Raw genomic sequence first — 15,394 nt, forward strand, 5'->3', positions numbered from 1 at the left:
GGCAGGCTCTCTGTTGAGCAGGGAGCCTGATGTGGGGCTCAATCCCAGGACCCTGGGATCATGACCTGAGCTGAAGACAGACACTTAACCCACTGTGCCACCCAGGTGCCCCTGAAACCATGTTTCTTTTAAAATAAATGTAGAGTTGATGGCTTCATTTGTTTTCAAATTGATTGCTAATTGTTTACTTACATCTGTGGGATAGAAGACTTTCTAGAAGCTTCAGACATAACTTTTCAAATTGAGGTTCCATTATGCAACTTTGGCTGCCTATATACATTTAAAACAATTACAAGAAACAAAGATAATTATAGAAGAATCTTGAAAAGTATAAATTGCTCAATACAATGGAAAGATAGTAGGAGTTTTTATAACATTAATGTATAAAGTATAAAACCAGTGTCTAAAAATAGGCACTAATTAAAAACTTGAGGAATTGTTAATGGAAGTACATTCCATTTATTAAGACTCTATTATCTAATAATCCTAACTATATTTTTCTTTAACATATAAGAGCGAGCTATAGCCATTATCAAAACCATATTTCACCCTATAAACAAATTCATCTACAGCTCTGCTTTGGCACAATTATCATGCTAATAGATTAATAAAAATTTCCTCTTCTAACAGTATGTGAAAGAAACTGAATGAACTGATCATAATATTAAAAGCACATATATTACAGTGTTTATGATTACACAACACAAGCAAGCAAACTCTATTGATTCAGTGTGTTTTCTAATTCCCTGAGTCCTTCCAATGTATTCAACTATATCAATATATACCTGCCTTTGTCCCTCCTTCTTTCCCTATTGATTGACACTCACCTAAAGATTCAGATTTATCTCAGTTTTTGGAAGGAATTTGACCCCCTGACAAAGGGAATATAAAGATTTTTAACCTTACAGTGGAGATCATCCATTACAATTTTTAGATCAGTTCTTGGCCAGATTGACTGCAGTCAATGGTATTTTGGCCTTTACTTAATATTGCTTTGATCCCCTTGCAAGAGATAACCATAACCTAGAAGTGATGGGACTGCTTCTTACCTTTCCTCCAGCATTTTCAAAGTCTGAAAACTGAGTTGGATCTCTACTACATGATGCTAATTCTCTGATTGGCTTTGCTTGAACAATGAGAAGACAGACTATTATTGTCCGTGTTATTAAATCTGAACAGATGTGCCCACTGAGCTTCCACCTGTTATTGCTCACACACCATTCTCTTCCCTCCTCTCTGCTACTAATATAGTGGTTACAGCAGGGTATGTTCTGTGAATCTCCGTGGGCCCTTTCTGTCCCTTAATCTCAGTCATCCTTAATTTGGCACATTTACATCTGATAAAATAGCTTTGCTAATGGTGAGTATGTTCTCAAAATATGGCCAGAAACCAAAAACACTATGATAGTCTCTGAATAGATTCTTTGACCAATTTGGTTTTCACAGCAATTACAAAGAATAGCCCATTCCATAGTACTTAGGCCATCAGGATCTCAATATTCAACATGTTCTTAACTTTTCTTTCAGCAGTAATATACTTAGCATTAATAATTTGGGTGGCATTTCTAAAAAAATGTCAAAAGACATATTGAATCATTACACAGAAGTTGTTATAAATGTACTTTTCTGAATTTCAGATGAAGAAAATAAAAGACTTTAAACCAGACAGCATACAAATTTCCAGTAATCCAAATGTAACATGTTAATGAAGAAACTCGATTTTCATATTTTATTAATGCTGTGCTCCTTTTGTTATGTCTGTGGATGAAGCAATCACATCCACAGATGCCACATTTTTTAATGCACTCGAGTTTTACTACAGATAAAAAGGAAAAAAAAATCTCTACCATTGAATACTAGTGTACATATTTCCTGGAGCCAGAAAGGGTGATATTTTAAAAACTGAGATGACTAATAGAGACATTAAGCTATTAAAAGCTAAATATGTAAAAATAATATTAGAATATTCTTAATAAATGATATATTTTTACTTATGATGACGTGTTATACTGGAAGACTTTAATTACAAAGCAAAGAGAAAATATAAATAAATATAACAAACATTAAGATGCATATTTAAGCTCCCACAAAATTAAGGGAAAACTACTGGGGTAAAAAACTGAAAGAGTAGCAAAATGAGTTGAGAAAGAGATTTCTTGGAAGATTCCAGGTCTTGATAAACAATGAGAGTTTTAAAGGCCATCAGGAACAGAAGAGTACTTGAACCTAGGTAAGATAAGTTGACATTTAGAACTCCCACATAAAACCAGGATTTTGATGGCTTCATCTTCATTGAAAAGACAGACTAGAAAATCTATCCACAAATCCAGCAGATATAGATAAGAGGAAATCTTGATTATATTGGCCCACATTTTTTGGTGGGAGTAATATAGTCTGTCTCGAGAATTCATGGTCTTGGAGCTATCATCGGAAAGTTTGTAGTTCCAATGTGTGCTGCCTGCAACATAAAGACTTTATCCTTACAGCTGGGAATTATCCATCAAAATTAATAGTAAAAAGTGGTCCCAGCATGCAATATCTCTGAATTAATTGGTAAAAACAAATAATTTTTTAAGACTTTATTTATTCATGAGAGACAGAAAGAGGGAGAGGCAGAGACATAGGCAGAGGGAGAAGCAGGAACCATGCAGGAAGCCCGACGTGGGACTCGATCCCGGAACTGTGGAATCACGTTGGAGGGAAAGGCAGATGCTCAACTGCTGAGCTACCCAGGCGTCCCACAAATAATTTTTTATAAGGGAAATACTTTCAATAAAAATCTCATAGTTAGCTAAAATTGATCTCACATAGGAAAGAGCATGATTATACTCTAAGAACCTTACATATGCAACCACTAAATAAAGATTATAAATAAATGTATTAAATGGCAAAGATGTAAACAATATAAAGAATATAAAGAAAAATAAGCCATATAGCAAAAGACCAAAATTATTTAAGAACAGACATTAAGAAATGAAAAATAGATCTGATGAAATTAGAATACATACACTAACAAAATTCTAGTACACAGAGGGAAAAATGTAGTATTTATTGAAGGAATAAGAATTCATCTATTCATTGGGATGCTTGGGTGGCTCAGTAGGTTAAGTGACTGCCTTTGGCTCAGGTCATGATGTCAGGGTCCTGAGATTGAGTCCCGTGTGCAGGTCCCTGCTCAGTGGGGAGTCTACTTGTTCTCCCTCTGCCCCTCCCCCCTGTTCATGTTTTCTCTCTCTCAAATAAATAAATGTTTTTAAAAAAGAATCCTTCTATTCATCAAGATTATTGACTATCTAGTGGCATCATCATACACTTATCTATAAGTTCAGATATTCCCAGATCTAGTGCTATGCAATAAGTTTTTCAGTATAAGATGCCAAACACTAAGAGTATAAAATCTAAAACTATGTGACAATGACATTTATTCCTGAAATGAGGTTTAACCTTGGGAGATACCTACTTAATATAATCATCAATTATCACTCCAATTATACATAACAAATTCTAGACAGGCATAAGAGGTGAGAAAAAAAAATGTACGAGATGGGAAAAACCATTTTTTAGGAACTTGGTGTCATTCTACAATATAAGACATAACTTGCAAGGCCTCTGTGTCTAAATATCTATCCACGAATATACAATTTAGCAAACAGTCCTGTTAGTCTACCTTAATATAAATGCCATTTAACTTTTTTAACCAACAAAAAGAGTAAATATATATGTTCTTATTTATCATAATGGCAGTAATGCTGAAGTAGCAAATCTCACATTGGTGCTTTAATTTCTTTATTTTAAAAGGAAGAAAATGAACCTACAAAAACAAAACCATTATTCTTTACCTCACAACATAAATTACAAATTTCCCAGAGGGAAAGCCTCACAGCCTTACAGGATAAAAGAGGATATAAGTCATTTGTTATGAATCTGTGATAAATATGTTCTCTCCTGGCCCAGTTATTCACTGAGATATATATTGGTATACATTCCTTTAACCTATTCCATTAGAATAGATATTTCCCAAAAATAATGAACAAAGTCTAATCTTTTTCTTGGTACAATCATCTCTTTCATGTCAAAATTTAAAATAAGTCTAGTTTCCAAGGAAGCTTTTAATTTCAAGGAAATACCTTTGACTCTCCTCACCCTCTATGATCTAGCCAAAGAAATGCCATTGTCTCAGATTTACTCAATTAAATTGTAACACATTTAAAGTGTTAGATGTGATGATTTGATGTATGTATACATTGTGAAGAGATTTCCCACATTGAGTTCAATGATCCAACACCTCCTGTTTACCTTTGTGTGCGCACACACACACACGTGTGTGTGTGTGTGTGTGTGTGTGTATGTGAGAGAACATTTGAGTTCTACTCTCCCAGTAGGTTTTAATTACACAATACAGTAGTACAAACTATGGTTACCATGTTATACCTTAGATTCTCAGACCTTATTTATCACATAACTGAAATTCTGTATCATTTTACCAGGCTCTCCCTATCTTCCCAGCTCCCTAGGCCCTAGAAACCACTATTCCATGATCTGTTTATATATATATATATATATGATTATATAACACCACAGAGAATTTTTCTTTCTGCTTGCCTTATTTATCTTAGCATAATATTCTACAGGCTCATCCATGTTGTTGTAAATGACAGAAGTTCTTTCTTTTTAAAGACTGAGTAATATTCAGTGGTACTGCATTTTAATCATATGCAAAGGACTGAAACAGATGCTTTTCTAGAGACTTATAAATGACCAACAAGAACATGAGAAGATGCTCAACATCACTCATCATCAGAGAAATGCAAATCAAAACCACAATGAAATCAAAACCATCTCACACCTGTTAGATCATGTAATATCAAAACGACAAGAGATGACACATGTTGGCGAGGATGTAGAGAAAGGGGAACCCTCATGTAGTGTTGGTGGGAATGCAGACTGGTGCAGCCACTGTTATGGAGGTTCCTCAAGAATTTAGAAAGAGAACTACCTTATGATCCCACAATTCCACTTCTGGACACATATTCAAAGGAAATGAAATCTTAAGCTCAAAGAGATATTTGCACTCTCATGCTCACAGCAACATTTTTCACAATAGCCAAGGTCCAGAAACAACCAAAGTGTCTGTCAAGGAACAAATGAATAAAGAGAACTGTCCACAGTTTTGATAGAGTTACTCTATTTCAGGCATTCAGAGAAATGAATCAGTGATGGTATTATGATGAACTTTGTGAATTATGTATAGTATTCTATAAGTGAAAAGGCTAGTAGGGAAATATTACACGTCCTGCTTCATAAGGCTCCTCCCAATAAATATGATACAGTAAAATTACTAATATATGGTGCTAGAAGCCTAAACTGTGTCCATCAAAACTGAACTCTGATTTCTTGGTTTCTTCTCCTCCCTTACTAGTTATGTTGCTTGGGCTTAAATGCTATAGAATTTTTTTTTTAAGTTTCTTTATATATAATAAAGTGTTTGGGGGGCAGGTAATGACATGTTGGACAGGCCTGGGAAGGGATGATTTCAGGAAGACAGAAGAGTGAGTGGAGTATAGGAAGAGAGACTTTGGGTTGCTTGTTCTAGGTTGCATAGTATCTTCTGAGTGTTTGGAAAACATAATTAAGGTGTTTACAGAATTGCATCAAATCTGAGTGGCCTCTGATTAAAAGATATAATAATATATATCATGAAGAAAAGTAAATACTGCTCTCTAAACTATGACACACTATTAATTGATTTCGAGAGATGCATGAGTGTGAGGAAATGTATGTCTTAGAGTAAATAAAATTCATTAAGTTAACTGGAAATTGTTTTTGCCTGTCATATTGTGTTTCTTTTTTAAGAACATCATTTTAAAAGTTGGTCACTCAGGAAGTGGTTTCATTTTCTATAATCCACAACCTTTGAGAAATATCTCCTCTTCAGAAAATGCAGAATTGTGATGTGGTGGAGTGAGAAGTGAATTAAAGATGTCCAGAAGGAATTCTCAAAAGAAAACCAAAGATGCACAAAGGGGAATACTCCTTATGGAGGAGTCACAGTCAAGACTCTGGAAAAGCATGGTAAGCAGACAGCATTTTTACCTAAAGGCAGATGTAAATTAAGCGGTGTTAAATGGGAAAGACTACTTTGAGGTTTTGGTGAGTCAGAGGTCCATGGAGTGTGGGGGTAAGGCAGGAACAGATCAGAGAAAAAATGCTAAGCGTTAGGACTTGGAACCCCTTAATATTATTCAGGAAAAAACATGAACTGTGGAATCCTTTTAAATTATTTGAATGTGTTTTGAACTGTGCTTTTTAAAATGTAGATGTAAGTTTTCATTTCAAAATCATGTTATCAAAACAAAGAACCTATTGCTTCCACCAACAATATTAATTATTTTAACCACAGAAATGGGTAAAGTCAAAGAAAAACAAATTAAAAAATCTAGAAATTAAGAAGAATTTGCAGAGTAATTTACATTGTTTAGTTCCTTTTCAATTTTAATGCCCTCTTTGTCAACTTGCCTATTCCAAAGTAGGCTTTTGGGGAAATGGCCATGTTTGCAACACAACCCTACTGGTTTCAGGTTCAGTTACACCATCATATTTTGGAGATGCGATGGTTTTGTTGTTGTTTTATCTTCCCACATGTTTTGTTTCTTTTATTTCCTGTGCATGGCTGGAGCTGGGCTCCCCACCCAGGATCAGAAGGGAGCAGATTGGTGGGGAAATCCCTCGCCACCAACACCAGAGAGGAAAGACTGGTTTTACACAAGATCAGGGACTGATTAACTCAAATCTCAGGACTATGAAAGCCTTGTCCTCAAACAGCTCTCCCACACAGTTGGTCCTTCATTTGTTTTTCTTTCCAACCCACCCTCATCCTCCTCCTAACCTTCTTACTCCTTCCCTGCTTCCTCTTCCTTTTCAGATATTGAGATATGATTGACAGAGATATAATTATATTGAGATATAATTGATAGAAAGTAAAATTCACCCTTTTTTAGTGTAAAGTTTACAAACTTTGACATACAATCATATAACCACTACCACTACCACAATCAGAATGTAGAGCACTCCCATCTCCCCAGAAAGTTCCCGTGTCCCTCTGTATTCACTGTCTTCATCAGGCCCAGCCCCAGTAAATTACTAATCTGTTTTCCATTCCTTGAGTTTTTGCTTTTGTCAGATTGTCATATAAACAAAATCATACTGAATTTATACAACCTTTTGAATTTGGCTTCTTTATCCTACCAGTATGCATTTAAGTTTTATCTCTGTGACTGAATGCCATTTTTATTGCTAAGTAGTATTTCATTATATAGATAAACCATTTGCCAGCTCATAAATTTGAGTTGCTCCTAGTTTTGGGCAATTACAAATAAGTCCACTCTCAATGTTTGCATGTGTGTTTTTGTACAGCCATGTTTTTGTCTATTGCCAGGTGATAGGTGGGTATCTGTTTAACTTTATAAGAAATTGTCAAAATGTTTTCCAGAGTGGCTATACCATTTTACATTCCTACCAGCAATCTAGAAGAATTTTCCTCCATCACATCTCCAGCATTTAGTATTCTCAATGTTCTTTTTAGCGATTCTGGTGATTCTATTAGGTATGCAATGTCAACTGGTTTTTGAAGATTATATCTTGAAGAGAATTGCAGGAAAGCAAAATCTTATCAATAAATATGTGCTATGATGAGGCCTCTGCTATTAGTTTCCTTTATTTTATAATCATTGCAAAATATTACAAAGAAGTAGCAATGAGATGTGGCAAATAGGTTCTAATTGGAAGATAGAACCAAAAAATGGATGTTTCCACAAAAAGAAAAGAAAAAAAATGGAGATTGTTTCTATTCCATTAAAGCTAGAAGATATTTTTTTGTTCTATCATGAACTTGGTTGCACTCTTAAATAACACTGACTTTAAAAATAATAAGAAGAGTAGTTAGGGACGCCTGGGTGGCTCAGTGTTTGAGTGTCTGTCTTTGGCTCAGGGCATGATCCTGGGGTTCCAAGATTGAGTCTTGCATCGGGCCTGCTTCTCCCTCTGCCTATGTCTCTACCTCTCTCTGTGTGTGTCTCTCATGAATAAATAAATAAAATCTTTTAAAAAAAAGGAATAGTTAGTTCTCTTGAAACTTTTACTTGAACTCATTTTCTGGATTATTAAGGTGATAATAATAGTAGTAATAACATACCTAAGAGAGTATTTTTCCAGAAAAAGGTACATATTAAAATTGACTAGTACATACTGGCAAAGGTGCCAAATAAAATAATTTACATGCCCCTCTCTGTTTTGCATCTATTAACTAAATTTAGAGCTCCTATACATATACCTTTCTTAGGATGGTATTTATGCCAAAATTCTCAGTTTTTCATAGTATTTATTTCCAACAACTTACTAAAATTATGTTCAGGAACTATAGATACAAATAAGGTGAAATGTTTAATTCCCTATTTGAGCCTGAATCCTATAATAGAATAAAATTCCACTTACGTACCACAAAACCTTTAGTGAATGGTCACAGAATATACTCTTAATTCCAGCTAGTCATCTTACAAATTTGCAAATATTGTGCCATCTGGGGATAAAAAAAGAACCAAAAAGTCACCTTGGATTAATTAGCATTGGGGTCAGATTCATCACAGTTAAGAATTAAAATATAATAATACTTTTTAAAAGATTTATGTATTCATTTATAGAGAAAAAGAAAGAGAACATGAGCAGAGGGGAGGGTCAGAGGCGGAGAATCTCAAGCAGACTCCCTGCTGAGTGGGGCCTGTCATGGCCTTATCCAATGGCCCTGAGATCATGACCTGAGCCAAAATCAAGAGTTGGTCACTCAATTGACTAAGCCACCCAGGCACCTCCTAGAAATGATAATATTTAAAGGCAAATATGGGGATGGATTTGGGAACAGAAACATTAGACAAAGTGAGATAAGAAATATGGATTGCCAGGAAAAAAAAAGAATATAGATTGCCAGAATTATGTTTTTAAGCCCCTGTCAAAATGGCAGAGCAAAGAAGTACAAGAATGATAAGCCTCATGGACACATAGGCTCCACAGTCAGAAAGGCAAAGTGCGAGGAAAATAACACTTGAGGATACAAGTCTGACTATGATGCACCTGGGAATCCAGACAAGAACATGGAGTTTGAAAGAGGATGGATCCAAGTTCTAATTCTGGCTTTATCACTTATCAGCTCTGTGACATTAAGCAAGGTATGAAAATATTCCTTGCCTCAATGTCCCATTTCAGTAATAGGATAATGCTGGTGGCAAAGAATGGGTTAGAAGTATTCCCTTTGGGACTCCTGGGTGGCTCAGTGGTTTAGTGCCTGCCTTTAGCCCAAGGTGTGTTCCTGGAGTCCCCGGATCGAGTCCGAGGATCGAGTCCCACATTGGGCTCCCTGCATAAAGTCTGCTTGTCTCTCTGCCTGTGTCTCTGCCTTACTTTCTGTGTCTCTCGTGAACAAATAAAATGTTTAAAAAACAAAACAAAACAAGTATTCCCTTTGATTCTATCTTTTAGAACAGATTATAGAGAATTAATATAACTGCTTCCCTACATGTTTGAGAGAATTCACCAGGGAACCCATCTGGGCCTAGTGTTTTCTGTTCTAGGAGGTTATTATCAACTCAATTTCTCTAATAGTTATGAGCCTATTCAGATTGTCTCTTTCTTCTTGTGTGATTTTTAGTAGATTGTTTCTTTCAAGGAATCAGTTCATTTCATCTAGTGTTTCCAAATTTGTGGGCACAGAGTTGTTTTACAATACTGTCTTTTATCCTTTCTATGTCCATGGGATATGTAATGATGTCTTTTCCTTCCTTTCTGATGTAAGTAATTTGTGTCTTTTCACCTTTTTCTTAGTTTGCCAAGCTTACTGATTTTATCTTTTCATAGAACCAGCTTTTGGTGTTCATGATTTTCTCTACTGATTTCATTGGTTTTGACTCCAATTTTTATTGTTTCTTTCTTCTGTTTCCTTTTTCTAGTGTCCTAAGATGGAGGCTCAGATGATTAATTTTAGATCTTTCCTCTTTTTTATCTTATTCATTCAGGGCTATCTATTTCCCTCTAAGTACTGCTTTTTCTGCATCACATACATGGTGATGTTTTATTTTCAATTTCATTTAGTTCAAACTATTTCTTAAATTTCTCATTGACTGATGTGTTATTCAGAACTGTGCTGATTAATCCATAAGTATTTGGGGATTTTCCAACTATCTTGCTGTGACTGATTTCTACTTTAATTCCACTTGCTCTGAGAGCAAACACAGTATAATTTCCATCCTTCTAAATTTGTGAAGGTGTGTTTTATGGTCCAAAACATGGCCTTTCTTGGTGAATGTTCCATATGAGCATGAGAAAAATGTATATTCTGCTGTTGTTGGATGAAATGTTGACATAAGCCCATTACATCAGTTGATTTATGGCACTTCAAGTTCTACTTTCTTCTGCCTGCTATATCTGTCCACATCTTATATAAGGGTATTGAAATCTCCAATTATAAGAGTGGATTCAGGGCAGCCCAAGTGGCTCAGCAGTTTAGCACTGCCTTCAGCCCAGGGCCTGATTCTGCAGATTTAGGATGGAGTCCCACATCGGGCTCCCTGCATGGAGCCTGCGTCTCCCTCTGCCTGTGTCTCTGCCTCTCTCTCTCTCTCTCTCTGTGTCACAAATGAATGAATACAATATATATATATATATATATATATATATATATATATATGAGGGGATTCACCTATTTCTCTTTCTGACACTGTTTTTAGATAGGTAACACATAAAGGATAATTGTGTCTTCTTGGAGATTTGACCCCTTAATCATTATATAATTCCCCTTTGGACTTTCCTTACTATGAAGCCTAAAGCAGATTCTCCTGCTTTCTTTCTTTTTTTTTTCTCCTGCTTCCTTTTAATTAGCAGTAGCATGGGATATCTTTTTCCATCTCTTCACTTTTGAATTATACGTATCTTTATATTTAAAGTGGGTCTCGGAGGAGGGGCAAGTTGGCGGAAGAGTAGGGTCCCCAAATCACCTGCCCTCAACAAATTACCTAGATAACCTTCAAATCATCCTGAAAATCTACGAATTCGGCCTGAGATTTAAAGAGAGACCAGCTGGAAGGCTACAGCGAGAAGAGTTCGCGCTTCTATCAAGGTAGGAAGACGGAGAAAAAGAAATAAAGACACAAAAGGCCTCCAAGGGGGAGGAGCCCCGGGAGGACCCGGGCTGAGGCCGGGACGAGTGTGCCCAGGACAGGAGAGCCCCGTCCCGGAGGAGCAGGAGCTGCACCGACCTTCCCGGGTGGAAAGGGGCTCCCCGGGAATTGGAGCAGGATCCCCAGAAGGGCGGGGACGCCCTCGAGCTCCCTGGGACAGTAACAGAGGAACTGCGCCCCGGGAGATGCGCTGAGCGCCCTAAGGGCTGCAGCGCTCGGCGGGACCCGGAGCAGCTCGGAGGGGCTCGGGGGCGGCTCCGCGGAGGGGGCTGCGGGGCAGGAGCACGAATCCAACAGCGCAGGCCCCGGAGCACAGGGCGCCGGGACACAGCCCAGGATCCGGCCTCCCCCGGGACAGGCAGAGGCCGGGAGGGCCCAGGACAGCGAGGACGCTCCTGCCTGGAACTGAGCAGATCAGCGGCCCCGCCCCGGAGCCCCCAGGCCCTGCAGACGGAGAGCCCCGGAGCTACTGCGGGGCTGACTCCAGGGTCCCAGAGCTGCCCCCGCCACTGTGGCTTCCTCCCGGGGCCTCACGGGGTGAAGAACCCCCACTGAGCCCTGCACCAGGCAGGGGCAGAGCAGCTCCCCCAAGTGCTAACACCTGAAAATCAGCACAGCAGGCCCCTCCCCCAGAAGACCAGCAAGATGGACCAGGTCCAGGGGAAGTCAAGGGACTTAAAGTATACAGAATCGGAAGATACTCCCCGTGTTTTTTTTTTTTTTTTAATTTCTGATTGCTTCCCCCACCCTTTTTTTTCACCTTTCTTTCTTCTTCTTTCTCTTTTTCTTCTTTTTTTCCTTTTTTCTTCCTTTTTTCTTTTTTCTATTTTTCTTTTCTTTCCTTCTCTCTCTCTTTTTCTCCTTTTCCCAATACAACTTGTTTTGGCCACTCTGCACTGAGCAAAATGACTAGAAGGAAAACCTCACCTCAAAAGAAAGAATCAGAAACAGTCCTCTCTCCCACAGAGTTACAAAATCTGGATTACAATTCAATGTCAGAAAGCCAATTCAGAAGCACTATTATACAGCTACTGGTGGCTCTAGAAAAAAGCATAAAGGACTCAAGAGACACCATGACTGCAGAATTTAGATCCAATCAGGCAGAAATTAAAAATCAATTGAATGAGATGCAATCCAAGCTAGAAGTCCTAACGACGAGGCTTAACGAGGTGGAAGAACGAGTGACTGACACAGAAGACAAGTTGATGGCAAAGAGGGAAACTGAGGAAAAAAGAGACAGACAATTAAAAGACCATGAAAACAGATAAAGGGAAATAAACGACAGCCTGAGGAAGAAAAACCTACATTTAATTGGGGTTCCCAAGGGCGCCAAAAGGGACAGAGGGCCAGAATATGTATTTGAACAAATCCTAGCTGAAAACTTTCCTAATCTGGAAAGGGAAACAGGCATTCAGATCCAGGAAATAGAGAGATCCCCCTAAAATCAATAAAAACCGTTCAACACCTCGACATTTAATTGTGAAGCTTGCAAATTCCAAAGAAAAAGAGAAGATCCTTAAAGCAGCAAGAGACAAGAAATCCCTGACTTTTATGGGGAAGAATACTAGGGTAACAGCAGACCTCTCCACAGAGACCTGGCAGGCCAGAAAGGGCTGGCAGGATATATTCAGGGTCCTAAATGAGAAGAACATGCAACCAAGAATACTCTATCCAGCAAGGCTCTCATTCAAAATGGAAGGAGAGATAAAGAGCTTCCAAGAAAGGCAGGAACTGAAAGAATTTGTGACCTCCAAACCAGCTCTGCAAGAAATTTTAAGGGGGACTCTTAAAATTCCCCTTTAAGAAGAAGTTCAGTGGAACAATCCACAAAAACAAGGACTGAATAGATATCATGATGACACTAAACTCATATCTGTCAATAGTAACTCTGAACGTGAACGGGCTTAATGACCCCATCAAAAGGTGCAGGGTTTCAGACTGGATAAAAAAGCAGGACCCATCTATTTGCTGTCTACAAGAGACTCATTTTAGGCAGAAGGACACCTACAACCTGAAAATAAAAGGTTGGAGAACCATTTACCATTCAATGGTCCTCAAAAGAAAGCACGGGGTTGCCATCCTTATATCAGATAAACTAAAATTTACCCCGAAGACTGTAGTGAGAGATGAAGAGGGACACTATCTCATACTTAAAGGATCTATCCAACAAGAGGAATTAACAATCCTCAATATATATGCCCCGAATGTGGGAGCTGCCAAATATTTAAACCAATTAATAACCAAAGTGAAGAAATACTTAGATAATAATACACTTATACTTCATGACTTCAATCTAGCTCTTTCTACCCTCGATAGGTCTTCTAAGCACAACATCTCCAAAGAAACAAGAGCTTTAAATGTAACAATGGACCAGATGGATTTCACAGATATCTACAGAACTTTACATCCAAATTCAACTGAATACACATTCTTCTCAAGTGGACATGGAACTTTCTCTAGACTAGACCACATACTGGGTCACAAATCGGGTCTGAACCGATACCAAAAGATTGGGATTGTCCCCTGCATATTCTCAGACCACAATGCCTTGAAATTAGAACTAAATCACAACAAGAAGTTTGGAAGGACCTCAAACACGTGGAGGTTAAGGACCATCCTGCTAAAAGATGAAAGGGTTAAGCAGGAAATTAAGGAAGAATTAAAAAGATTCATGGAAACTAATGAGAATGAAGATACAACCGTTCAAAATCTTTGGGATGCAGCAAAAGCAGTCCTGAGGGGGAAATACATTGCAATACAAGCATCCATTCAAAACCTGGAAATAACTCAAATACAAAAGCTAACCTTACACATAAAGGAGCTAGAGAAAAAACAGCAGATGGACCCTACGCCCAGCAGAAGAGAGTTAATTAAAATTCGAGCAGAACTCAACAAAATCGAGACCAGAAGAACTGTGGAACAGATCAACAGAACCAGGAGTTGGTTCTTTGAAAGAATTAATAAGATAGATAAACCATTAGCCAACCTTATTAAAAAGAAGAGAGAGAAGACTCAAATTAATAAAATCATGAATGAGAAAGGAGAGATCACTACCAACACCAAGGAAATACAAATGATTTTTAAAACATATTATGAACAGCTATACGCCAATAAATTAGGCAATCTAGAAGAAATGGACGCATTCCTGGAAAGCCACAAACTACCAAAACTGGAACAGGAAGAAATAGAAAACCTGAACAGGCCAATAACTAGGGAGGAAATTGAAGCAGTCATCAAAAACCTCCCAAGACACAAGAGTCCAGGGCCAGATGGCTTCCCAGGGGAATTCTATCAAATGGTTAAAGAAGAAATCATACCTATTCTACTAAAGCTGTTTGGAAAGATAGAAAGAGATGGAGTACTTCCAAATTTGTTCTATGAGGCCAGCATCACCTTAATTCCAAAACCAGACAAAGATCCCACCAAAAAGGAGAATTACAGACCAATATCCCTGATGAACATGGATGCAAAAATTCTCAACAAGATACTAGCCAATAGGATCCAACAACACATTAAGAAAATTATTCACCATGACCAAGTAGGATTTATCTCCGGGACACAAGGCTGGTTCAACACTCGTAAAACCATCAATGTGATTCATCATATCAGCAAGAGAAAAACCAAGAACCATATGATCCTCTCATTAGATGCAGAGAAAGCATTTGACAAAATACAGCATCCATTCCTGATCAAAACCCTTCCGAGTGTTGGGATAGAGGGAACTTTCCTCGACATCTTAAAAGCCATTTAGGAAAAGCCCACAGCAAATATCATTCTCAATGGGGAAGCACTGGGAGCCTTTTCCCTAAGATCAGGAACAAGACAGGGATGTCCACTCTCACCACTGCTGTTCAACATAGTTCTGGAAGTCCTCGCCTCAGCAAACAGACAACAAAAAGACATTAAAGGCATTCAAATTGGCAAAGAAGAAGTCAAACTCTCCCTCTTCGCCGATGACATGATACTCTACATAGAAAACCCAAAAGCCTCCACCCCAAGATTGCTAGAACACATAGCAATTTGGTAGCGTGGCAGGATACAAAATCAATGCCCAGAAATCAATGGCATTTCTATACACTAACAATGAGACTGAAGAAAGAGAAATTAAGGAGTCAATCCCATTTACAATTGCACCCAAAAGCATAAGATACCTAGGAATAAACCTAACCAAA

Source organism: Vulpes lagopus, chromosome 8 (genome assembly GCF_018345385.1).
Source record: "Vulpes lagopus strain Blue_001 chromosome 8, ASM1834538v1, whole genome shotgun sequence".
NCBI lineage: Eukaryota > Metazoa > Chordata > Mammalia > Carnivora > Canidae > Vulpes > Vulpes lagopus.